Here is a 25,676-nt window from a genome sequence, read left to right as displayed (position 1 = left end):
GGACTGAGACCTGCAATTCCGCACTGGCTGTTGGCCAGAGTTCTCCCTCAGTTCCTTGCCATACGTGCCTCTCTATGAGACAGCACATGACATGTCCTCTGGCTTCTGTCGCAATAGCAACACAAGAGAGTGTCCAAGATGGAAGCCATAGTATCTTTGTAACCTAATCTCAGAGTTGATATATCATCACTTTTACCATATTCTACTCATTAGAAGCAAACTATTATATTCAGCCCACTCTCTATAGAAGGGAAATACCAAGGGTATGAACACCAAGATATGGGGCTTACTGAGGGCTATCTTAGAGGCTGCCTATCACACTCAGTGAATCTATTGTTTAATCATGGAGAATGCAAAAGTCATGGTGTTTTTATATAGAACATTGATATCCATCCTGCAAACAAGTGATAATTTTATCTGAAGATATATAAAGAAGTCTCCATCCTAAAATATGTGTATGTGTATATGTATTATTTTTAAAGCATCTTTAGTCTGCATATTCATTTGCTACTTATTAATCCATTTTATCAAGAGATAGCATTAAAGTTGTAAGACACAATTAGAATAGAAAATTTTATGTGTAACTTTATGTTTTCCCCTTGACTTATAAAGATTGCTGTTGAATTTTAGTATTGGAAAACTTTGGCCAATGTAAAGATGATTTTAATTTAAACATGTACAACATACAAAAGAATATTTTTTCTTCTTAAATCATACTTTAGAATTCAACCCTAATGTAACAAAATAAGAGATCCTGAATGGACTTTAATTCATTTGTTCAGCAAGGCTTATTGAGTTATTCTTCTAACTCATCATGAGTTACACTCATAATAAAAGTCTGCACTCCTAATTTTGGTCTCCCATAACTCAATGGATCTCTATCTATCTTTCCAATTTCATTTCCTATTGCCATCTCCCTTAACCTTCCACTCCAGCACAGTTTTTCTTGCTCTTCCCCGTGTTGACGCTCCTGCATGCCTCAGGGCTTTTCCATCTTTCTAAAAACCTCTTACCCAGATGGTTACATGCCTCACTTCACTTCATTTACTTCTCTGCTCCAGCATCACTACCATAAAGAAGCATCCCACCACCACTCTTCACAATACAGCAGGGACCATCAAAAAGCAAGAGACACAATAAAAATGATAGTTGAAAAGATTAATCTCATGACAGTGTACAAGATAACTTGTATGTAAACAGAGGCTGGATTAGACATGGATGATCAGGGGCCACAATTAGGAACTTCCACATTCATTCAGGTGTGAATTGATAATGATCTGGTTATGATCATTATCTGGTTGGGCATGAGTAAAGCTACATAAACGTTCTCCCAAAACCAGATCTTCCCTCGGATTTGTAATGCTGGTAGATTGTTGCCACCTTCCTCCATCCTCCTCTAACAGAAGAGCCATTTCAGAACCAAAACTTTTTAAAAAAAAGTTTGAAAAAAAATAAGAAGCACCAAAGAAGTACCAGGAAATGCTTAGGTTTTAGGGCTAGAAACCACGATGCAGTAGGGGCTCTGCAAGAGGAAGGAGTGAGTGCTTCAAAGTGACATAGCAGCTGTGTGCTATTGTGCCTGAGACTCCTTCCAATCCTAGATATTTCCTAGTGGTGTTGGCAAAGCTTCTGTTGGCTATACCACGTTCTTTTCCAGTGCCCTTTTAAAGAAAGTATATGGCCAACTCCCTCTGTGTAAAGTCCCATAATTCTCAGAATCCTGGGTTCAACTAAGTTTCTTCCATAGTCGATACCATTTGAGTGTTTCTGCTTCTTCTAAACTCCCTTCTAATTGTTTTTCCTCTTGTTTTTAAGCTAGTGATTTTTTCCCCCTGTATTTTACACATGCTTATGGAAAGAACAGATATGTTTTCATGGCACTTAGCATGTTATAAATGCATTGTTTTCCATGGAGTAAGATCATTCTACCACTGAGAGCATTAAATCCATGTTCCTAAGGTAACCCATGTTTTCCTAGAAACAGGGGAAGAGTCATGACCAACTTTCACATTCTCTGCTTTGTTCTAGGGGCATCACCCATTGTGATAACCACTCCCAAGAAGTTTCTTCCCCAAAACAGAATTACTTCTCTCCCTACCCTTGATTCAAGTGACCTTTCATTATAGATAATCTGGTTTTATAGAGAAATCTAATAGGTACTGCACTCAGTTGTAAAGAAAGACAGATGCAAATGGGTTTCAGTAATTGGTACAACATTGTCACAAAGCTCTTTAGATTAGCAAGTACTTATAAACTAGGTGGAATATTTTTTATTCCGTTTGTTAATAAGAATGCCCTAATCCTCTTTACACACTTGAAAATATCCAGGGAGTGCAGAGAGAGACAGACAGAGCTTTAGACTTGTATATAATCGTGGACTTTTGAGATAGGTAGGTATAGATGTTCCTGTAAACTAAGTGTAGCCCCCCAAAATTTATATGTTGAAATCCCTACCATACTGTGATATGGAGCCTTTGGTAGGTGATTAGGTCATGAGGACAGAGCCCTCATGCATGGGGGTGCTCTTATAAAATAGGCCCTGGAGAGCTTCCTCACACCTTCTGCCATTTGAAGACACAGTAAGAAGATGAATATCTGTGAACCAGGAAGCGGACCCTCACCAGACATTAAATCTGCCAGTGCTTTGATCTGGTTTTTCCCAGCCTCCAGACTGTGAGGAATAAATTTCTGGTTTTTATAAGCCATCCTGTGTATACAGTTTGTCACAGCAACCTGAACAGACAGAGACAAGTGTAATCCCATCTCTTCCTTAGCTGTATTATTAGGTCGGTGCAAAAGTAATTGCTGTTGTGCCATTTTAATGGCACTTTTCTCTGTTGTAGTTTTCTCATATGAGATTGTAGGAAATAATGTTTTAATGCTTTAAATTTCCTTTATAAATGTTAGAAACTTATTTCTATTACTGCTCCAGAATCTGTGCTTTTCAATCTTTTCAATTATTGGTTCTAATTCAGTATTTTTAGGGGTCAGAGAAAAAGCCTTAATGCCGTCCTCATGTGGTAGGCTACCAGGTCTTTGAAGATGGCCATTTTGTATGCCACATCTTCTCCACATCTGCTCGTAGAAATACAGTTTCTTCATCTGCTCCCTTATGGTCTAGGTTCGAAGCAACCCAGAATGGAATGCAACACTACTACTTGTGTGCTAATTAGCAGGTGGAGAATGGAACTATCACCTTTTTTGTTGTGTTCTTAACACAACCTTAGTTGGCATGAATTTGAGGAAGAGTTATATTTCACCTTTGACTTGTCAAACTTACACTTGACTAAAACCTACAGATGTTTTTCTTTTTTAATTTTTTTAATTTTTAATTTTTGTGGGTACATGGTAGATGTATATATTTATGGGGTACGTGTACTGTTTTGATACAGGTATGCAACATGAAATAATTACATCATGAAGAATGGGGTATCCATCCCTTCAAGGATTTATCCATTGAGTTGCAAACAATCCAATTATTATACTCTTTAAGTTACTTTAAAATGTTACAGATGTTTTTCAAACATGTCTCTGTTCTACCCTATCTCTCTCATCATATATTTGTATGGGATTTTACATTTTGACATATTAAATTTCATCTTGTTGGAGTGTGCTCATTTTCTTCTTACCTATCAAGCTGTTTTGGGACCCTAATTATGACAGTAAGTGACTTGGCTGTGCACTTAATCAGCGTGTGTTTAATATCCACACTCAAATTTTTATAAATATTTAACAGGAAGGAAAATGTATACCTCCAAACCCACTCTAATCCCTGAACTCCGCATGTAACCAACTGCCTGTTAAATATCTTCACCCATGATTCCTGTCAGTTCACACTTAACCAAACTGTTTCCACCCTCAACCTTCTCCTGTAGTCTTCTCTTCCTGGTCACAGTAAAGCATATCCATCCTTCACTTTGCATAGCCAAAAACTTTCCTTGCAGTCATCCTTGACCCCTTTTGTTTCTTCCCACATCCCGTATCTAATCCCTCAGCAAACTCTACTGGCTCTACTCTAAAATGCATCCTGAGTCATACCTCTCTTACTTCTTACCTTCTTGCACTACCACTTTGGACCAAACCATCAGAAATAGATTCCTAACATTTTCTGTATTTACCCTTGCATTCTTTAGTCTTTCTAAAGCATTGATGTTAGAGTGATCCTGTTAAGACTTAAATCATGTCACTCCTACTAAAAATACAAAAATTGGCCAGGTGTGGTGAGGCACGCCTTTAGTCAGTCCCAGCTACTCGGGATGCTGAGGTGGGAGAATCACATGAACCCGGGAGGCAGAGATTGCATTAAGCAGAGATTGTGCCACTGCACTCCAGCCTGGGCAACAGAGTGAGACTCCCTCTCAATTAAAAAAAAAAAAATTCACTTTAATGCCTTTTATCTCTGGTTACTTCAGCACCATAATTACCATAAATAATTCATCTCTGTTGGAATACTTGTATCCTGTTAAAATTCATATGTTGAAATCTCTTCACTAATGTAATGATATGAAAATCAGCCTTTCGGGGGGTTATTAGATCATGAAGGCAGAGCCCTGACGAATAGAATTACTGCTCTTATAAGAAGACAAAGGACTTTGCAGGGACATGGATGAAGCTGGAAACCATCATTCTCAGCAAACTAACACAGGAACAGAAAACCAAACACCGCATGTTCTCACTCATAAGTGAGAGTTGAACAATGAGAACACATGGACACAGGGAGGGGAACATCACACATCGGGGCCTGTCGAGGGGTGGGGAACAAGGTGAGGGAGAGCGTTAGGAGAAATACCTAATGTAGATGACAGGTTGATGGGTGCAGCAAACCACCGTGGCACATGTGTACCTAGGTAATAAACCTACATGTTCTGCACATGTATCCCAGAACTTAAAGTATAATAATAATAATAAAATAATGTCACTCCTCTGTTGAAAACTTACCAGTAGCTTTCCATCTCACTCAGAGTCAAAGCTAAAGCCCTGACAATTGCCTGCACAACTCTACATGGTTCTGCCTCCCTTTCCCACACATGTACACAAACACACTTGCTTTTCTGACCTCATTTTCTAGCCTTCTACCCTTGCTTCCTCCTCTGCATGCACAGAGTCCTCTTTGCTGTCCCCTGAACATGCCAGGCACACTCCCACCTCAGGGCCTTTGCATCTACTGTTCACCTGCCTGGAGTGCACTTTCTTCATCCCATTCCCTGTCTGTGAATCTTTCACATGAAACCTTCTGCTCTCATTTTTGTTTAAGGTATTATATGAGACTCTGGGCTACTAATAGAAATTACAGGGCTCTTTTGGCTAGTGTCAAGTATAGATTTGCCTTTTGGACTCACATAACTGAATATGTTAGAATTACATCTAAAGAAATAATTGCCTATAAATGGAGTATTGTGTGTGAAGAGTTAAGAGTCCTCCCCCATCTCCTTTCCTGCTAAATGTTAGTGATTTTCGTAGTATCAGAGATATCCCTTTGAATATCAGAGAAACATAAAAGCATAAAGATTTTCAAGGAAATGGTCATATTTTTCAGATGAGAAAAGTTCACGAAAAATTTTACCCATTGGTGCCAAAAATGTAAGGCAGGCAAGCAGTTAGTAGAAGAAAGTTGTCACACTGTAACAAATATGTTTTTTTAAGTTGTAGGCACTGATTTCCAAATGAGTTCCGTAAACCACCACTATTTCCATTTGTAGTGTAGCAATAGGTTGTGATACTAACCTTAAAGATCTCAAAGTTTAACAGCTTATTATGAGGGAAGCTGCCATTCCTTTAAGAAGGTGAGTTTCGATTATCTTTTTAAAGAGAGAATTACTCCTTTATAAAAATGTAACTACTTCACTGTATTTCAGAAGTCTTGCTTTTTAGTAAAACTTTTCGTGGCAGTGGGTTTGACAGTAATAGTGCTCACTTTAAAAAAATTCCCTAAATTTTAGTTTCCCCTCCAGTCACCAGCTCACTTTTCTGGGACCCTATTTAGCACAACTCCTTGAAAGACTCATCTAGACTTGCTGTTCCTTCCTTCTGTCCTGCTGTTCTCTCTTTAACCCACTCCAAATAGGCTTTCATCTCATCACTCCACTGAAACTACTTACCAAAGTTTCCATCACCATCATGCTATTATTATCTTCTGCATCCTCATCTTATTCCCAGCAACATTTGACATCACCTTGGAACACTTTATTTACTTGATTTCTACTGAGACCACTTGTCTAGTTTTGTTTTTCATCTTATTTCATTAGCTGCTGCTTCTCAGTCTCATTTGACTCTGTCTCTTCTTCCAAACCCTATACATTGAAATATCCCAAGGCCTAGACCCTCTAGTCTTTTGCCTAGGTGATCTTTTTTTTTTTTTTTAATTATTATTATACTTTAAGTTCTTGGGTACATGTGTGCAACGTGCAGGTTTGTTACATATGTATACATGTGCCGTGTTGGTTTGCTGCACCCATTAACTCGTCATTTACATTAGGTGGTCTTATTCAATCACATGGTATATAAATTACAATATAGTTTAGGCTACTATGACAGAGGCCCCAGAATGCAGGTGCCTAAACAAGATGAAAGTTGATTTCTTTTTCCTGTAAAAGTGTGGGAGGTGGTCCAAGACTGATAGGATAGCTTGTTAGTACTGGAGACCCACGCTCTTTCTTTCCTGCACTCTGCTGTTCTCAACATGCTGCCTCCATCTCCTGGTCCCAGGTGGCTACTCCAGCCCCTGCATCCTGTCAGTATTCTAACCAGCAGGAAGAAGAAAATAGGAAGTGAAGAACATATCCCTTCCCTTTAGGACTCAGAAGTTTCATGTTTCATCTGCTTGGCCAGAACTGAGTCACATGATGATAACTTGTTGAAGACAATTTAGCAAACGTAGTCTTTAGGTAGGTAGCTATGGCTTCCAGCTAAAATGGAGCAGTTCTTTTGCTAGAGGAAAAAGAGAGTGATGGAGTTTGGAGGACAGGGAGCAGTTTCTGCCACATATGGCTTTAAATATTATCTGTGAGCTAATGTCTCCCAGATTTGTAGCTATTTCCTGAGTTCAGGACTCTTTCCTCAGCTGCCTCCCTAACATTCTCGAACACCTGCATGTTCAAAATTGAACTCTTCACTTTTCTTCCCAAACTCCTACCCATCTTAGGTCTCCCAGGTGCTCATGCCAGAAACTTAGAACAATCTTGATTCCTTGCCTTCTCTTTCATCCACCTCTGATCCATCTGCCAATCCTATTAACTTTAGCTTCAAAATGGATTCCAAGTCCAACCACTTCTCTTCAGATCTATCTTCCACATTACCACCAGTGACTTATTTTAATAAAATACATATCCCATCCTGTTTCTCACTTCCTTAAAACCTTCCTCTGTCTCCTCATTGCCTTTGGGATAAACTCTAAACTCTATGTGAACCACCTCTTTCTATCTCTCCAGCCTCATTTTCCCACTTTCCACTCATATTTTGTATTTCAGTACTGCCTGGCACAACATACCTCATGACTTGATGTATTTACTAATGCTTATCCCTCTGTAGAATTTCCCCCACCTCAGACCTGGCTGAAGAATCCTTTAGTCTCAAGTGTCACCTCCTTCAGGTTTTTTTTTTTTTGAGACGGAGTCTCCCTCTGTTGCCCAGGCTGGAGTGCAGTGGCGCAATCTTGGCTCACTGCAACCTCTGCCTCCCAGGTTCAAGCAATTCTTCTGCCTCAGCCTCCCGAGTAGTTGGGAGTGCAGGCGTGTGCCACCATGCCCAGCTAATTTTTGTGTATTTTTTAGTAGAGACGGGCTTTCACCATGTTGGCCAGGATGGCCTTGATCTCTTGACCTTGTGATCCGCCCTCCTTGGCCTCCCAAAGTGCTGGGATTACAGGCATGAGCCACCGTGCCTGGCCAGAAAATCTTCTTTGTCACCTCTCCACATCCCCAGGCTAAGGAGGCACCTTCCTCTTTATTCTCGTTGAACGATATGCATACCTGTATCACACCTATCCTGGATGATGTCAGTTTACATAGCTGCCTCTTTTCCTAGATGACAAGCACCTTGGTCGGGGGCAAGGTCTTACTCATCTCTCAGTGCCCAACACATAATAGCTGCTAAGTAAATATTTATGTAATTGAATCATATTGATCATAGGAACAAACTCCCATTAGGAGAGCATCACCTCTGCCTTACATATCTGAGAAAAGGCCTTGTTTATTGTACCCTGTCAACTGAATCTGCTGTGCTATATATAAATTGGGTATTTTTAGTCCCTGCTTAAAAAATAAAGGTTAAATTAAACATATTCATTGCTCTGTTAGGATTACACAATGCCTGATAGTGCAAAAATATGGGTGTTGACTGAACTTTACAGTTGTCTGGGGTTTGTGAGGCCCAGCTGTAGTCTAGGTAGCTTTGTGTAGTGTAAAAGTAACAAGTCACTGTTGGTCTGTGGAAGAAGTTGTGTGGACTTAGACTTGCCTTTTCTGCTTTAAAATCTTGGTTTTTAAAAAATCCCAAGAAAGGTAGGTTCTTTTAAGAAAGTTTATGGCCTGCATTTGCTATCATAAACCAACCCAGTTTTCCCAGTTTTCAGTTCTTTAGCTGGGCTCCCTTAGAGAAGAGTGGTGACCCATATGAACTGCATGGCGGTTCTAGTTGTTTTTAGTCAGGAGGAGCCCCAGGGTTTTTATTAAGAAGCGCAGAAAGAAGAGATGTCAAGGATTCTGGTGAGAAGTGCTGTTATAAGAAGCAGGTTAGGATAACTTGTCTTAAAAATGAAAAAGGGATGAGAAACTTGCCAATTTTTAGTGCTTTCTTAGCACTAAATGATGACTTAAAGAAAGTTTAGTCCTTGCCAAATTTTCCCCTTTGGAACCGTTCCCACTGTGTGATAGAGATCTGCCGCTACGAGCTTGTCATCATTCTCATCCACTGTCTTCTTTGTCTTCTTTGGTCATGTCCTCCTCCTCTTCCTCTTCTTTATCTTTTTTTTTTTTTTTTTTCCCCACTAAGTCATAGAACTGAAATGATTCTGGGTAATGTTTTCAAAATAAAGCTATGTTGTTTCCAATACAACAGCTTTCTCTGGGTTCTTTCACTTCCTCCTTAATGTAAGTCTTAGTCACACTTGTATTAACAGTAGAAACACTCTGCAGTATCTCATTTCATACAGTGGTGTTACAAGCATTAACTCCTCAGCCCTCACACCACCACAGGAAAACAGCAGCCATTGTTAACCCCCATCCATTGGGGAGATGAAGAAAATGAGCAAACTATGAAGAATGCAGTTTATTTCTTCTCCGTAAGACTGTGAGGCAGTGGAAGGTAAGGGCTAGACCCCAGGATGGCTGATTCCTAGGGCTCTTTCCTGTGATCCAGAATGCAGTGACACCTTTCAGTTCTTGCTGTATTCAGAGGTGTGTGCGCATGTGATAGGGACAGTACTTGACATTATTAACTCTTGCAGCCACCCTATGGGTTAGGTATTAACATCCCCATGTTATAGATGAAGTCTGTAATTCCAAAGCCTGATGTCTCTCCACTGTGCCACACACACTGACTCCACACAATAACAATTACTCCCATTTTATATCACTTGACATCCTGAAAGTCCTTCACAAACGTCATCATATTTAATCCTTAAGAATTTTGGAAATATGAGTGATTATCACATACTTTGAAATAAGCAAGTCACTAATCAAAGTGATCTTATTAAAATTTAAGTCCGTTCGTGATGCGACTGCTCAAACCTTCCAACTGTGTCACATCTATCTAGGATAAAGGCCCAAATCTGTGTGACCTGTGATATGATTTGGCTGTGTCCCCAACCAAAACATCATTGTTTTTTTTTTGAGACAGAGCCTCACTCTGTCACCCAGGCTGGAGTGCCATGGCACGATCTCAGGTCACTGCAACCTCCGCCTCCAGGGTTCAAGCGATTCTCCAGCCTCAGTCTCCCAAGTAGCTGGGATTACAGGCACGCACCATGACACCCAGCTAATTTTTGTATTTTTAATAGAGGTGGGGTTTCACCATGTTAGCCATGCTGGTCATGATTTCCTGACCTCATGATCCGCCCGCTTCGGCCCCCCAAAGTGCTGGAATTACAGGCATGAGCCATCGCGCCCAGCCCCAAGACCTCATCTTCAATTATAATTCCCACATGTCAAGGTTGGGACCAAGGTGGAGGTAACTGGATCATGGGGGCGGTTTCCCCCATGCAGTTCTCATGATAGTGAGTCTCACGAGATCTGATGGTTTTATGAGCGTCTGACATTTCTCCTGCTTGTACTCACTCAGTCCTGCCCCCTTGTGAAAAGGGTGCCTGCTTCTGCTTTGCCTTCTGCCATGATTCTAAGTTTCCTGAGGCCTCCCCAGCAATGTGGAACTTTGAGTCAATTAAACATCTTTCCTTTATAAATGACCCAGTCTCAGGTATTTCTTCATAACAGTGTGAGAACGGACTAATACAACCTGTAAGGTCCGCTGGTTTCTTCTCCAGCCTCATTGCCTCCTACTCCTCCCTTGATTCTCTCTGCTTCAGTCACACTGGTCCTCTTACTATTCCTCAGATACTCAGGGGACGCTCCTGCCTCAGGGCCTCTATACCTGCTGTTTCCCCTATCTGTAATGCCCTCTCCCCAGACACCTGCTTGACTAACTCCCTCAGTTCTGCCAGGTCTTGAACAAAAAATCACCTTTTCACACACACAAAAAAGCCATCTTGCTGGTCAAGACTTCCCAGACCACTCTTTCCAAAATTCCAGTCTAGCCCTAACGTTTCATATCCACCTTCCATGCTTTAGTTTTATCCTTAGTCTTTATCATTTTCAAACATACTGTATATTTACTTCTCTTGCTTACTGTCTGCTCACTAGAATATGAATGCTGGGAGGGTAGGGCTTTCATCTGTTTTGTTGTTCACTTCTCCACTCCAGCACCTGTAACATGCTAGGCACATAGCAGGCACTCAATAAATATTTGATGAATGAAAACAGATTAGAAGATAGAAAGTCAAAGAAGCTAAGTGAGTTTCCCCAAAATGATATGGTGTAGTAGCATCAGAGCTAAAACCAAGACTGGTCTTCTGATCCACATGCAGTTTGGAGCCCAGTTAGGCCAGAATCAGAAAAAGTAAGTAATGTTCTGAAATAAAACTCAGCTAAATAAGGTACTTTTATGTAATTTGCACTTTTAAAATAATTTTTTCATCAATTTTTCATCAATTTCTTCATCAGTATCATAGAGGGTAATAACTTTTTCATCATATCATAGAGGATGAAGAGCAGTCCTTCCCTTGGACTGTCTCCAAGCAGAGGAATAATGAGAATAAGTTACAGAACTTAAAATAAACCCAGGTGTTTCTGGACCTCAGATTCTTAATGTCCACAATGAAGGGACTGTGTCATTTCAGAGCTCTTCACAGCTCTAATCTTGAATCCATCTCATGGATGAATGAAATGCCTGGTTTTCTTTGTAATTTGTTCAGTTCTATGCATACAAGGTATGCAGTTTGTTCTGTAGATAAACTACACATGAGTATTTCTGTAACTCTCCTTTTATCATCATTACCATCTGTTTGATTCTTTCCCGTACATTTGTGCAAAACATAGGCTTGTTATCTCACTGTGTTATATTGCAGGATCAGCAAGCATGTCGAGGATCTGATCTCATGCAGCCTCTGCTGCAAGGAAGCGCTCACCACTGCCTCCTCAGAGTTATCCAGTGGGCAAATAAAACGGAAGGCAGGACCACTTAAGGCCGGGGAACTAAATAAGCAATAATGGTGTCTGGGGATCAGGAAAGGAAGTGTTTGTACAACATGGCCTAGCACTCTTTGCCACTCTGAATTAAATCTGCATGTGGTAATCAGACCTAAAAGAAGTGCACCAATAAGTCAGGCCACTGGTTATCCAGCTCTGTACAAGTTTTGGTAAAGAAGGTTAAATGCAGTGTTTGGCATTGTATCTCAGCCTGGTTCATTTCTTTGTTAAAAATTCCCTCTGTAAAGAGTAAAATACAGTTATCTTGAGGTGGTGTCCATATCCTTAAGAATAGGAGGCACCGCCCCAAGCTCCTTTACACATACTAGCTCTTAAATACACAACTTGAGTAAGATTTATAATTCTCATTTCTATTATATGCTGCACATGGCTTATGATAAAGTGAACCTGCAAATGATGGCAAGATAGAACAAGTCTGCAGAAGTAAGAACGGCAAGTTAATTACAGAAGTTGGGATCCTATCAGTAATTTAAACCAAAGCATTTATTTGAAAACAAAATAAAACAAAACACCAATACCCTCAGTCACCTTCTTCTTATTCCATTCCCATTTGCTCCAGAAGGATTTATTTCTCCTTACCCTTAAGCACTTTTATATATCTGCACTTGGGTTAAAGGCAGTTCTATTAATTTCTTTGTTTGGACAGAAATTTCCTTAATTTACTATAATCATTACTGCTGTCACTATGCCAGTCCGGTATGTTTGGACTTCACAGATAAGTCTTGCAGTTTCCAAAACACCATCCCATCCTTACTGTGTTTATTCTTGAATGACTTTTCACTGTGAGATACTATAATTATCTTTTACAATATAACTACAAATGGGATCCTAATAACAAGTTTACTGTTTGTTAATTTGTGTTAGTTATAGGCATACTGTTATATTTTCCTGTAATGTTTCATATCTGGTCTTGTGAACTGTTACTAGTATTTTTCTTCCATATGTATTTTACCTACCAACTTGATTATACACTGCTTAAAGATAGAAACTGTGTTGTATAAGCATTTCACGCATGCTAGCTCAATGAATGATCACAAATAATTGGGAATTTGGTTAGACATCTCATCTGAACAGTCCCTGCCCTGATACTACCCTGGAACATTCATCCCTTGGCCACTTGCTTTGATGAGCACATGTCTGTGTCTCCCACTTAAGTACTTACATAAGATGCTACTGAGTACCTGACTTCAGACCCACAGAGTCTGTTTTTTTGTTGGTTTATTTGTTTTTTGAGACAGGGTCTCAGTCTGTCACCCAGGCTGGAGTGCAGTGGCTAGACCTCAGCTTTCTGCAACCTCAATCTCCCAGGCTCAGGTGTTAGCCTCCTGAGTAGCTGGGACTACAGACACAAACCATCATGCCCAGCGAATTTTTGCATTTTTCATAGAGACAGGATTACTCCATGTTGCCCCGGTTGCTCTCGACCTCCTGGACTCAAGCAATCTGCCTGCTTTGGCCTCCCAAAGTGCTGGGATTACAGGCGTGAGCCACTAGACCTGGCCCCTGCAGAGTCTTTATCAAACAGGAGTGAATATTAGGAGGAGACTGGGGAAGAATTCTCTTTGATTTTAACCCTGGTATTAACACTCCAGCGATACAACTATGGATCCTCCAGGAAGACTATGTTTTTGCTGTATCAGTGCCACCTATTAGGAATTGTTCCATAAGAGAGCATGAGAAACTCTCTGGAGTTCAAAAAGTCAAAATGACATCCTTGCTAAAAAATCTCTTTATGGTTTGAGTTCCATAGTTACAACCAGGAATCTCTGGGAATTTGGTCTCCAAGCTATTCTCAGAGCATGTGTTGCATACATTCTGCAAGGCCCTTGGGGGATGGAGCAGGCCTAGTTTTCGGTTTTCAGTAGTGTTTGTTATCTTCACAGTCAAATGGAACACTGGAATGTGATATTTACTCAATTTTGCTCATTTTTCATTCAGTATTTATAATTTTTAATGTGGCAGGTCTTCTAAAAAACCAACAAAAAATCTCTAATTTTGTGAATTTAGTTTCTAAAACAAATGAGAGCAAGAAACTTCTCACCCCTGAACTCCATCCCTGGCTGTTATCCTTCACTCTGTATTCTTACTCTTTCCTAAGTAAATAAGATACAACATTTATTGATCAGAGCATTTTATGGTTAATTCACTTTTCAATTTTCTAAAATACCATTTGGTTTCTTACCTACAGAGCTATAATACCAGAATTCACTCAGTATATGTGTAAGAATTACTGCTCCCATTTTCTGAAAGAAATAGAAATAGGACTAAGAGCAGTGATTTCCTTGAGTTAAAGAAAAATTATTCATGACACTGTTGAAGACAATAGAGAGGACTTTATTCAAGGGAGGCTATGTAAACAATACAAGGATTACTGCAGTGGAGTCTTGCAGTGTGGGAGAGAGATTGGACTGGAGTCTGACTCCGACAAGGACAAGTAGGGATTTATAGCCAAGGAGCAGGGTGTGGGGGTCAGTAGATGGAAAATTACTAAGTGGAAACGTCAAAGGTAAGGGAGATTCTTGCTGGATCGACTCAGCAGAATTCTTGCTGAAGGCAGGCCAGGGTGATTAGATGTCGAGGGTAATCAGATACCAAGGGGTGGAGGATTTTTGTTAAACTTTAGCCGGATTCTTGCTCAAACTGCATTCTATAAGGACCGAGAGGGAAGCCCAAGGTTGGGCCCATTTGAGCAGGGGGCTTAGGGAAGTCTGATTAGAGTTAGTTTAAGGAGAGTCTTTGTCACCTGCTAAAAAGAAGAATTCGTTTTTATGGCTCAGAATAATAGTGTAATCATAGCAAGAGATGACTTGTCTATATCCATTTTATAATAATTCAGAAATCTTGATAATTTCTTAAAAAAAGCTATTTATATGCTTAAGTAGTAGTATATCAGAATTAACAGAATGGAACAATTATTTAATGTGCAGGATAGTATATTCCAAATTATTTCATATTATGGAAATCAAAAATATTCCATAGTCCTTAAGCCATGTCTTTTTTTTTTTTGAGGCAGAGTTTTGCTCTTCTTGCCCAGGCTAGAGTGCAATTGCATGATCTTGGCTCACTACCACCTCTGCCTCCCGGGTTCAAGTGATTCTCCTGCCTCAGCCTCCCTAGTAGCTGTGATTATAGGCGTGCACCACCACATCTGGCTAATTTTGTATTTTTAGTAGAGATAGGGGCTTCGCCATGTTGGTCAGGCTGGTCTCGAACTCCTGACATCAAGTGATCCACCCCCCTCAGCCTCCCAAAGTACCTTAAGCCATTCCTTTTGAGACTCTGAAGAAAGGGTACGTTCCTAATGTTTTTGGTTTGGATTATCAGTTCATGGCAGAGCAGTGCCTTAATTGTACTTGGTCGTGACCCCTACTAGCTGTTCAATCATGAATCCTCCAGTACTTTTTATCTGAATAATATGGAGATCCTTTCTTCGTACTTTGTTAGACAACTTTTCTAGATCGGTTTCCAATAGTAGCAAACGAGAAAATCCTTTAACCCATCTTTTCCAGAATTAATCTTTTCTGGTCACTTCATTTGCAGGAGTAAAGTGAATATTGAAAATACCGAAGTGAGCTTCAGTCATTTATAAGAATTGTTTAAAGAAGGCAGTCATCAATTACTTTTTTCCCATGATTGTATTGCTGAGAGTAGTATCTGTATTAGTCTTTTAAGCAAGATTTTAAAGAATCCTGTTGTCCCCACCTTTATTTTCAAAAGATAAACTTAAAATTTACATTTTTAAAAATTTTTTTAAAGTAAAATTTTAAATGACTCAACAGGCGATTAGATTCCGTCTAAGGATGAGATTGAATTCGCGATTGCAGGTTCTCAACATATATTTGGCCTTACCTATTGTTAATGAAACTTGCCGGCATGTAGGGCTGCATGTTGTAGAACTTAAATGGAGCAATAAAACTATTTATAAATCCAGACACTTTTATGAAGATGTTTCCTTGGTTTCACTTATGTAGGCCTACAAAATGATCAGTTGTAAGGAACTGAAGGAAGTAAACACTTGAATGTACTCAAACGTCTAGGCTTTGCTGAACATTATATGATTAAAAAGCAGCCAAGTTCAATGCAGACTGAGAACTGCTGACAGTGGAGAAAATGAGACCCAGCATGGCAAATAATGTTTCATACATTGACTTGTAAGCCTGGTCTCCACCCTGTATTCAACCCCACTCTCACCCTGTTTTGGAGGGGAAAGGAATTATCTAGTTAAAAACTGAATCTATGGGACAACGTGTCTCTCCTGAGGCAGCTGACTTATGCTAATTCTTGCTTAGCTCAGTTTCTTGAGTTTAGCAGAGGAGGTCACTGACACCCACACCCTCTTTAAATCAGCCTCCTATGGGACCATTTCTACACAACAAAGGCCTCATTCATTCATTTATTCCAAAACATATTTATTGAGTGCCTTCTGTGTGTCAAGGACTAGGGATTCAGTGGTGAATAAACAGATAAAAATGCCTGCCCATCAGGAACTGATATTCTAGTGTGATTACTGCTAGGAGTGTGTCTGAGTTGAATTGAGGCACAGAAGTAGATGTGTCTGAGAGGCCTCAGGAGTTTGGTAATGGGGGTGTCCAACCTGTTTCTTTGTCCTCCAACAGGCTTTATTACCTGTGTGGGTATGGTAGTAAGTCTGTTTTGTGTTCCTTTAAAGGAATACCTGAGGCTGGGTAATATATAAAGACAAGAGGTTTATTTAGCTCACAGTTCTGCAGGCTGTACAAGAAGCATAGTGCCAGCATCTGTTTTTGGTGAGGGCCTCAGGCTGCCTCTATTCATGGCCAGAAGGTGAAGGGGAGCCTGTGTGTACAGAAATCACATGATAAGAGAAGCAGCAAGAGAAAGAGGGAAGATACCCGACTTTTTTAAACAACCAGCTCCCATGGGAACTAATAAATCAAGAACTCGCTCACCCCTGAGGGAGGACATTAACCTCTTCATGAGAGATCAGTCCCATGACCCAAATACCTCCCCTTAAGCCCCACCTCCAACATTAGAGATCAAATTTCAACATGAGATTTGGAGGGACAAATATCCAAATCATAGCAGGAAGAGACACTCCCTCCTATGAAAACACAAATTTGAAGAACAGTTGTCTTCAATGTTATACAGACTGCTTTCTGACTGCATATAAGAGAATTCTGTTTATAATTTGGTCTAAAATTATAATGTCATGTCAGATCTCAATCATTTTAACTTAAGGCAGTTATTCTAGCCTTTGAATACATTTTTCCCCTGAATATTCGTAGTGTTGTGTGACAACTATCGAAAATATTTTAAGATTCCATTTTATCAGTAAAACGTGTGCCAGACTTTTTAATAGGCAGAGAGTAATTTGGTAGTATCAGTCCTCTTATCCTTTAAAGTCCCTTCATGCTCTAGAATTTGAATTCAGTGATTCCTTGTAGAAGCTGAGCCTGTCCAACACAATGGGCAGAGATATTGCAGAGAATGCCATTTTGATACTCTGAGAAGAACATGTAATTCCCATCTCTTGATTTTAAATGCAATTAAAGAGCCATAGTTTTTCAGAAGAAAGAGTACTCTTTGGCCTAACGGGTAGTAATTGCAGAGGTTTGGTCCTTAATCTGTCTTCAGGGTAGTTATTTCGTGGTTACTAGATGTTATAGGGACGTGCTTCTGAACATTGGTTTAGTTTTTATGGGTCTTGAATTTCAGATTGTGACATAAAACAGTTTTCTAGTACGTGGTACCAGTGATTTAATTATTAGAAGCCAGAAAGTAATAGGCCATTCCTCATGTTGGCTGACGACCCCAGGCTAAACCTCCAAGCTGTGTTTAGGACAGTAAATCAGGTTCCAGGGCTAGTTCACTCAGCCTTCAAAATGATTTTTTACCCCAACCCGGTCTTCTCATGGGCCCCTTTGTACACATACCTGAAGTTCACTTGTTTTCTGTTTTTGAGGCACTAATTGTAACTACGTAATCAGATGTCAGTTTGGTAGTCTAGAAACTCAATTTGAAGAAAATGAATAATAATTTTGTTAGTCATATTCTTTTTAATGGTATTTCAGGAAGTGTTTGAGATCGATGAAAGGGTACTCTTTTATGTGATCTAACGGAGAAGCCTCCCACAGTTGTGGGCAGCATTTTTTGAAAAGAGTAGCCAGGTCCAGTGAAAAGCAAATCTGGTACCATTAGTCTCTGAACTTTAATGGAATTAGCCAGATTTCCTGAAATAGTCCTAGAAGACTATCAAAAGCCCTAGGGGAGCTAAACTTGATTGAAAATATTATAGGAACTTGATCATATATAGCTTAGACCTCTGTAGCATAGGCTGCTAAATTTCCCAGGGGAGAAATGTCATCGGGTCACCTTTCAAAGAGTCGTTGATGGTTATGAATTCAAAAGATAAGCTTGAGGTTGAAGAGAAGTGACTTTGTGTTTTAGGGACAAAGTCCTAACAAAGTATTGTCTAAATTTGTATTTGAGGATATTAGAAATCCAGAAAACCACCATTTCTGGAACTATTCTGGGATGGCACTTTCTCAAGTTGGAGCCAAGAATGGTTGAATTCTCAGAAAGCAAAGGATTTCTTGATGACTTGACTAGCAAGTATTAGAGAACAGCCTTCTCAGTACTGAAGGTTGTGTTCTATATTTTCATCATCTGCTGGGTGCCAGGCACTGTGCTAGCTTTGGTATGTAGTGGTGAACAAAACAGATGTTCTCCCTGAATTTATGGAGTGGATAATCTAGTGGGGGTGACACACATTATTAAATAAGCAAATAAGCCAAAGTTTAATTACACTTTGTAACAGACACTATGAAGGAAAAGAGCAGATATGATTTGGGGGTGCTACTAGAGTTTTGGTCATAAGAGAAGACCTAAGGAAATGCATTTGCTTGATGGTTTACCAGTATTTTAGATGTAATTTCTGCTTTCACAGAACTTTAGTAAGCTGCACAAGGGAAAAAAACTCATCTTCTGTAATTCCTCCCAGTTTCTTAAGCCACTCAGCAAATGTTGACTACGGTTTTGTGGATCCATTTTGTGGTGTCCATTTTCCTTTAGGCAATCCTCCCTCTGTCTAATTTGGATTCAAAATCTAAATCTTTATGAGTCTGTAACAGTACCTGGCCATTACCAGTCTATAATCAGTGCTCATATAATTGTTGAATGAATTAGTGAAGGTCACAAATTGAGTGTGGTTTCTCAGTTAGAAGTGCTCTCCCAATTAGCTGATGGAACCACAACCTTCTCTTTTCCCATTATACCCCTCCTTCTTAACACAAGTGTTCCCAGCATTCTCTCCCCAAGAGTGATACCCTATGGCCCCAGGGTTCCATCTATCTCTTTTCTACAGATAACTCCCAAACCTACAGGTTCTAGCCCTGTTTTCTCTGCAGAGTATCAGTCCTCACCCCAATTTCTTACTGCTTGCCAGTCCTCTCCACTAAAATGTCCTCCTGGAAACTCAGACCTGTGTGTGCAACTCTTCTCCCTTTGCCTCCTTGGGTCTTTAGAGGTCACCTTCTCAGAGGGTCCTCCCGTGGTCCCCGCACTTAAAACTGCAAGCTACTCTCCACACTCACTCCCTAATCACCTTCCATGCTTTTTTCCCCCCATAACACTTATTCATCATTCTCTACACTTAACTGATTTTCTTTATTTTCTATATCCACCCTCTCACTCTCTTTTTTTATAAGAATTAAGCTCCATGAGGACAGGATTTTTTTTTCTGTTTTGTTCACTACTGTGTCCCCCAGTGCCTGTCACGTGGTAGGAATTCACTAAATGTTTGTTGAATTAATGAATATTTCATGTTCAGGCATTATATATATACATATATATAATATATCATAATGCTTCTATTGCATTAGGAGACAGTGAACAAGTCAGATGCTTACACTGATCTGCACTGTCACTGTGAATGTAACAAATATGGACTGATCCAGGTGTTCTTGATGGTGACCCAGATATCAAGAGCGTCTTTGACCATAGGTGATGTGATTTTCTGAAATGATACACAATTCTTGATTGAATTCAGACAAAAACAATACTCCCAGAAAAGTGGAATGGTGGTGAGAATGGATTCTGAAACCATACTGCTTACGTTTGAATCTCTCCGGCCGTTTGCCAGCTGAGAGGCTAGTCACATGATGTCTCCATGTTTCATTTCCTCATCTACAAAATAGGAATAATAATAATTCTTCCTCATTTAGGAGCTTGTTACAAGAATTAGATGAGCAGTGTTTAGCACACAGAAACACGAAGTGTTTCTTAAGTAAATTATTATTCAGTAGTTTCATTCCTGGAAATTTAGGGTATATTAAACCCATGTAAAAGTACTTTATATTTAATTGTAAAACAGTGAGCTTCTAGACTAATTTAGTAATAATCAAATTTCTTTTTAACCTGCATGAATTATATGAGATACAGAACAGTTGTCATATGGGACTATCCCTGTGTGTCACAGAACAGCCAGCAGCCCTGGCCCCTGCTCACTAAATTTTAGTAATACCCTTCAATCATCATGACCACTTAGAGTGCCCTGGAAGGTTGGTGGTTTTTACATACACTGTTCTAGTGAGGCCCATACATTTGTTCTGTGACATCATTATAGATCATCTAACTAGACAAGCTCTCCTTATCTGAATCCTCATTGCCCAGTGTCCACAATACCCTTATCACAGTGAACAAATTCTGCTCTGTCACAGTCAAACTCATGCTCTCTCTTTTTTCCCCTCCCTGCCTTTGGACACTTCCCATCCTACATCTCTCCTGTCAGAGGAACTGTTTTTAATTTATTTCAGCAAAAGGAATACATAGTGGTGGCTAGAAGCTCTTTGCCCCATGCATGTGTTTTCCCTTAAGACTCCAGAAAGATTTTTCAGTTTGAAAGCACTTACTCCATCTGCGGTTTGACTGTTACTCACTCAGCGTTCTTCCCACTTATGAGTGAGGGGCTCTAGTTTTACCACCCTCCCCTACCAGCTTCAATTTCACCCCACCTCAATTTTTGCCAGCCACTTCTTAAGGGAGCCAAACTTCATTTCTAAAGGTATTTTAACATTATTCAATTAAATGGAACATTTATAAATTGGTTATAAGGGAAAAGATCAATACTGGAGTTCCCATGGAAGGTTTCTAAGAAGAAGTGGGCCTCAGAGAATTAACAGAATTGAACTAAGTAGAAAACTAGACTGGGCAGAAAAGAGCAGGAAAGGAAGGGGTTTGTTTGTTTGCCAAGCAGAGGAAAAAAATACTAACAGAAATGCAGTGCATGGTGTGTAGGGATGGTCAAAACCAGGACTCAGATTGAAAATTAGAGGTAAGAATGGCTGGCTGGGCGCGGTGGCTCACGCCTGTAATCCTAGCACTTTGGGAGGCCGAGGTGGGTGGATCACGAGGTCAGGAGATCGAGACCATCCTGGCTAACATGGTGAAACCCTGTCTCTACTAAAAATACAAAAAATTAGCCAGACATGGTGGCGGGCGCCTGTAGTCCCAGCTACTTGGGAGGCTGAGGCAGGAGAATGGCGTGAACCCGGGAGGCGGAGCTTGCAGTGAGCCGAAATCATGCCACTGCACTCCAGCCTGGGAGACAATGAGACTCCGTCTCAAAAAAAAAAAAAAAAAAAAAGAATGGCATAGTAGAGTTAACTTAGGGAAGTTCTTAGAAACCACAGTAAAAACATGGCATTCTGCCATTTCCTTGTTCATTATATTCCCACCTCCCTTGTTTTTCCTTTCTTTCTTTCTTTCTTTCTTTTTTTTTTTGAAGGTGTCTGTCATGGTCCATGTGTGAGTGGATATTTATCTACCTTCCATGCCCCACACATGCGTATCCCACACCCCAGGGGATTCAGGCACATATTCAGCAGCACTACCTGTCACCAGCCTACTTTACACAGAGAAAGCTGCCTCTTTTTAGGATTAGTGTTTGATTCTGAATAGAAATCTCATGATTTATGCTTCTTTGCAAAGTACTGGTGAAGTCTTACCACTTTTTAATATTAAACTTTGTGTGAAATTTTTAGATATTTAATTGTTTATGGTCAAGGTTCTGGCTTGTGTGTTAGTCATCTCCCAGCTAACAGTCTCTTGGCAGGCCATGCTTAATTCAGTTATTGCATGTTAACAGGTTGTTTGAAATTCCACATTGCCTAGAGTTTTTCCACCTCCAATGTCCAGACACTTTTTCTGGCTTCTCCAACCCTTCTGGGCATTCAGAATCATAGTTTACTGCTCATGTTTGAAGCCATTTAGCTCTTTCCTTTTTATTTGCCTGATTAATTTTGAATTTGAATTAATCATATTTTATACCCTTTTCCTGACTCAGTTCAGTGTTTATCTCATTCTTGTTTACTCAGAAAGCCCAGAACATAAGATTTGAACCATTTGTGCAGTGCCCAAATGTGTGCTGATGGAAGAGTGAACCTTTAACGTTTTCACTCCAGTACTATTCCATTTGGTTCTATTTTTCCTAAATAAGTCATGGTCTTTTTTCATTAAATTTACATTTACAAAAATGGTTCATCAGTCTTTGCACATAACTCAGCTCTCACAACTCGCTGATCTAATGTTGACCATGTTCTGTTTTGTCATAAAACCCATGATTTTACTGCTTTCTCTTTACTAGAGCCCTGCATATTAGCAGTGAAGACCTGGTCCTTAATGAAAGGGTGTGGTTCATCCTCAGTGTTTCACATCCCTGCCTGTGTTTTCCTTCAAGAGACCTTCCTTTCCTTCCCATCAAAGCCAGAGTCTTCTCTGTTTCCGCAGTTAAAACTTGATCTGATAATTTTTATTCACCCTGACGGGCAAATTGTAGGCAATGATTGAAGGTGCCTTTCTTCCCAGGGGTGGCCGGAACTCAAAGCCTTAAAGTAAAGGGTAGCAGGAGCTTCATCTGCCACGATTAAGAGGAGTTTTGGGGGCTCTCTGCTGCTCCTGGGTGCGTACTGTATAAACAGATGCCCAGCCACCAAGGGGAGGGACCTGCGAAGACCGTGAGTTACCACAAGCTGGTGGCCCTCCTTTAATTTTGTTAAAATTGTGTCCTCCTTTAATTAAAATCATTAAAGCCTCATCAGTAATGATGAGATTGCCTCACTAACTGTCCAAGGGTGTTAGTACTAAGCCACCCAAAGAACCTTTTTATAATGTCTCATAGAGTAGACCAGAGAATGTTGCTGTGACTCCTTTATCCTTTATAGAGGTGTGGCTATGTTGGGACTCCTAATGGCATGTTACCCCAAACGCTGAACTATCCAACTTGTCAAGGAGCTTCCTGACTTCAGCTTCAGGCATTCACATGCTATCTGGTAGAGTCGTCTTCTAGCAATGCTGATAGTTTCCTTGGTCCGGAATTTGTTACCTTCAGAAGAAGAGTGTGAGGAAGAGATCCCATTTTAAAGCCACCTAGACCAAACCTAGCCTGAGTCTCCTTCTGGTTGGGCTTAAGATGACATTGCCATTCCAACCATGGCTAGGAACTCCTGAGTCTTGGAATCAGATCACAGCTTTACATGTTCCTCAAAGCATCTGAGCTTATATTCCCAGGTTTTCCATCTCTTCTTCATATTTAAAGCTTTAAAAAACCCCAGTTATCAGTTTAAACTATAACAGGCACATGGGCTCTAATGACTTCTGCAGGTGGTTTGGGCTGTATTAGAGAACTTGGTCTTGATCTTAAACTGTCATCTGGATTCTGAGTTAATCCAGGAAACCAGTAAAAATTAGTAATGTGTATTGCATGTCTCTGATACATGTGTTTTCCATTATTTGGTCTTCCACAGTGCATGCGCGTACACACACACACACACACACACACACACACACACAGCCCTTCAGTTTTTCTAAAATGGGGAGAGAGGGACTATGGTTCCAAAAGGAAATGACTGGTGTGTCGCCTTGAAATCTGAACTTAGTCACGCGTCCTAAATGAAATGACTCCAAGCACATTAACAAGATTTCTTTCTTTCATCTCCTACTTTTTGGAAAACACTGTGATAAGAAACATTGGCTAACTTATAGACTTTCAAATTTATTTCTGTAAAGATAAGTAATAGCCATTGCAAAGCAGCCGTACTTGTGAAATTGGAGTTAAGCTTCCGTAACAGTGGTCTTAAAGAATAGGTAGGGTTAGTTAATACATAGCAGCAACCAGCTGTTCTTCATCCCTGCTGAGGCTGGGAAAGAAGGAAATTAACTTCAACTATAATGGAAGAGATTTTCAAGACTGGTAATGGGAAATTTATCATCAATGAAGACTATTTTAAACATTGGAACAAATGAGTGACCAACAGAAGTGGAGGAATTATGTATTCTGTTGGATTTAAAATAGAATATATCATCTGCTCAAGGCACTTAGAATTGGTAGATTAGAACTGTCTAGTAATTTTTAACTTTTGGGGGCCACAGACCCCATTCAGAATCTGATGGCCCCTCTCTCCAAAAACATGCACACACAAAACTTTGCATATGATTTCAGGGAACTTACAGACTCCCTGAAGTCTATAAATTAGACCCAAATTTAGGACACCCTGGACTAGATGATCTCCAAAGTCCTGTTTTAGCTCCCTAAGTGACAAGCTCCACAGCGTAGTTGTCCTGTACGTAACAATGGAATCTGAAGATCAAATGTCAGACTTTGGATTTTCTTCCTCCAGATTTGTAATGCTTGGCATGCTCAGTGTCAAAGTTAAAATTTTTTTTTAAAAAAGTAGAATAGAAATAATTCTACATTTAAATTCAATTCTTTCTCTTGAAAAAGCCAAACGTTTAATTTTAAAAATCATTGGTTGGCTGTGTGTCATCTTCGTAGAAAGGCAGTACAGAACTAGGCTGTCGCCAGTAGTTCTTCCCCAGCCCCACACCCCGCTCTGGATTCATAGATGAAAATGCCAAACTCAGATGCCTTGTTACCTACTCAGAATTCTTCCATGTTCACACATCTTTTTACTGTATTGCTGTGATTATTCAGCTGGGCTTGAAAAATATTATCTATTTATAATTTTCTCATCAGTTTTATGTCTAAGTTTCATTGACTACAAGTTGGAAAATGACCACCCAGAATTACAAATCAGAGAGTAATTTGGTCCTCTCCCTAAAATCAAGAGCTTTTATCCTCGTAGGAAGTAGGAGTGGAATATAGTCTGTGTGTGTATTTAAACTCATGATAATGAGTTGCCCCTTATGTAGAAAGCATGGCTCCGCATGGTTTTCCCGTTCCCTCTGCACACACTCTCTAGCTTACCTGCCAGTTCTATAGACTCCCTTTAATTCCATGTTGGAATTGTACTTGACACTTTGTGCCTGGAATCAGGAACTCTGGAAATAAAGATCTCCTCAATATGGAAGAGAAGTGATCTCTGGAAAAGAGCATAATTGTCGGATGTCTATAACTTGTCAGTTTTCACTGTACCTCGCGCTCCTAATGGCAAACCTTTACATTCGTAGTTGGAAGTGTCTTAATGAAGTCGGAAATATTACTGATGAATAGGAGCTAAGCACACTTGGCCAGTGTCTCCTTACCATTCCCATGGAATGCTGGTCCTTTTGACGGTTGTTTCTTTCCATTGTTGAAGGCAGGAAAGAGGACTTAGGAATTCTCTGTATTCCCCACTAAAAACCCCTTCTGTTCCAGTTGCTGTAACCAGAGTAATACACTGCACGGAAAGCATGCAAGATATACGATGTCTGTGGACAGATGCTCTGTGGCGTTATTAACCCTGGCAGTTGCTTTAGCCCTTGTTTAGTCAATGGAGGTTGTTTGGGAGCTAGAATTAGGAGAGGACAGGCCATCCTGGCACCCTGCCCACCTGTAGCTCTGCTTAGTGACTGAGAGTCCCTCTGTACCCTTGAGAGTTTATTGACAGTTCACAGGCTTAAAACACATTTCTGTCTTTCTGGGGCTAAAGCTTATGGCAGAGA

The 25,676-nt window shown here is 40.1% G+C and overlaps 1 protein-coding gene across 7 annotated transcripts in view; it reads left to right on the top strand.

The window, feature by feature from the left end:
* The window catches only part of ATF6 (activating transcription factor 6), a 201,741-nt gene that overhangs the window by 170,652 nt on the left and 5,413 nt on the right, over positions 1 to 25,676 (top strand). The window lies entirely within an intron of this gene.

This window comes from Macaca fascicularis, chromosome 1 (genome assembly GCF_037993035.2).
Source record: "Macaca fascicularis isolate 582-1 chromosome 1, T2T-MFA8v1.1".
NCBI lineage: Eukaryota > Metazoa > Chordata > Mammalia > Primates > Cercopithecidae > Macaca > Macaca fascicularis.
This window is presented reverse-complemented; position numbering and strand designations above follow the sequence as displayed.